The sequence below is a fragment of the Octopus bimaculoides genome, chromosome 23 (genome assembly GCF_046866305.1).
Source record: "Octopus bimaculoides isolate indiv1 chromosome 23, ASM4686630v1, whole genome shotgun sequence".
Lineage (NCBI taxonomy): Eukaryota > Metazoa > Mollusca > Cephalopoda > Octopoda > Octopodidae > Octopus > Octopus bimaculoides.
This window is the reverse complement of record NC_142950.1, coordinates 9,863,582-9,866,012: the sequence shown is the minus strand read 5'-3', so window position 1 is coordinate 9,866,012 and position 2,431 is coordinate 9,863,582.

Genomic DNA, 2,431 nt, shown 5'->3' with positions numbered 1-2,431 from the left:
TTTGCTGCTGATGTGATTAAAAGACGGAGAGAACATTATATGACTTGTGCAATATCGGATCCATTATCCGGCAAGTTTGAGACCGGAAGTGTCCCGAATTTCTGGACTTTCCGGTTTTCTGGAGACAGACTAAATGTGTATTTATGGTTGACACTCCGTCTGTTACGACGACAAGGGTTCCAGTTGATCCGATCAACGGAACAGCCTGTTCGAGAAATAAACGTGCAAGTGGCTGGACACTTAACGTAGTTCTCGGGGAGATTCAGCGCGACACAGAGTGTAAATGTGTATTTATGGTTGGCACTCCGTCGGTTACGACGACGAGGGTTCCAGTTGATCCGATCAACGGAACAGCCTGTTCGAGAAATTAACGTGCAAGTGGCTGGACACTCCACAGACACGTGTACCCTTAACGTAGTTGTCGGGGAGATTCAGCGTGACACAGAGTGTGACAAGGCTGGCTTTTTGAAATACAAAGCCAACAGAAACAGGAAGAAAGATTGAGAGAAAGTTGTGGTGAAAGAGTACAGCAGGGTTCGCCACCATCCTCTGCCGGAGCCTCGTGTTTTCGCTCAATAAACACTCACAACGCCTGGTCTAGGATCCTATGACTACGAGTCTGCTGCCCTAACCACTGGGCCATTGCGCCTCCACCATGCTGTACTAGATATACAGTATAATGTTTATAGGATGATGTAGGAAAATTAAACGAAGGAAAAGGAAAGACCGTGATTTTATTTAATAGAAACAAGTGCAGAATAATACAGTTCTGAAGCAGAGTATGTTTAATCTGTATTAATCTACTTAAAAAGGCAAAGAACAATACTATTTCTAAACACCGTAAGTAAATTAACCAACTTCAAAAACAGGGTCTGTTTGCTCAACACAGAGTACAGTATATTGCATGGTACGGCACATTATCTCCGGATTTCTGGAAATTCCGAATTTCTTGAAACTAGATAACTAGATACTAGATAACTAGAAAACTTTGTTTTCCAATGCTCCTCCCCTGTTCATCGATTTTTACGATGGCTAAAATGAAGGAACAGCGTGCTTTCATGAAATTCTGTTTTCTACTGGGGAAAACAGTGGCCGAAAACAGTTGTCATGCTTCGAACAGCTTACAAAGACGTTGCCATAAGCAAAACACAAGTTTACGAGTGGTTTTCACGCTTTAGGAATGGTCACTTGTCGATTGAAGACCGACCTTGTTCAGGACGAACATCGACCTCCCGAACGAATGAAAACATCACGAAAATTCATGAACTGATCTTGGAGGACTGTCGCCGAGCACTTGACAAACTTGTTGATATGACTGATATGTCCTGAAGCTGCTATCAACGAATTTGGAGCGAAGAATTGCGAATGAAAAGAGTTGCAGCAAAATTTGCGCCTTGCTTACTCAGGGAAGATCAAAAGCAGTCCCGACTGAATGCGTGACCCCCTCTTACCCACCCTCCCTATTCACCATGTCTTGCTCCCTGTGACTTTTTTCGTTCCCTGAATGAAAAAAAAATGTCCTTAAAGGAAAAAGTTTTACAGATGTGGAGGCGAAGAAAAAACGACGAAGGCGTTAAAAAGAATCACTTCGCAAGAGTTCCAGCACTGCTTCAACCAGTGGAAAACGCTTCTGGACCGATGCATTGCTTCAAATGGAGAATACTTTGAAGGCGATAAAATTGTGAACATTTAAAAATAAGTGAATGAAATAATATTGCAAAAATTCCGGTTTCTTTTCGAGACTCCCTCGTAAAATTTCCAAAAATCTAGGACGGTTTTAGTTGTCATTCCTTAAAAAAGTCTCAAAACTTCCAGAATGCATCTCTCTCTCACGCGTGCGTGTGTGTGTGTATATATATATATATATATATATATATATATATATATATATATATATATATAATATGGGTGGTTTATTAGCAATTTAACAACCTAGAGGCAAATTTACAAACGTCACTAAAGTGATAGAGGGTGCTAAGCGGTACAGGCATCGCTAGAGATAAGAGTCATATATATATATATATATATATATATATATATATATGGCAGTGAGACTTCGGCCACATATGCCAGACAGGAGAGTCGACTTAAGATCTTCAATCTGAGAAGCCTACGCTACATCCTGGGTATATCCTGGCAACACAGAGTGTCCAACGTTGAGGTCCTGAATCATGCAATCCTTCACAGCATGTTCACTCTGCTTCGACAACACAGACTACGCTGGCTAGGACATGTCCAACACACGAAGGATGGCCGCATCCAAAAAAGAATTCGGTGCCAGTGTAGTATGTAATCTACAGCAACTTAAATCTAGACGAGCTTGTGGTCTACATTCAAAATTTAGCCGATCCCTGAAAGGATGAAAGGCAAACTCGGCAATAATAATCCTTTCTACTGGAGGAAGAAGGCCTGAAATTTGGTGCGAGGGGGG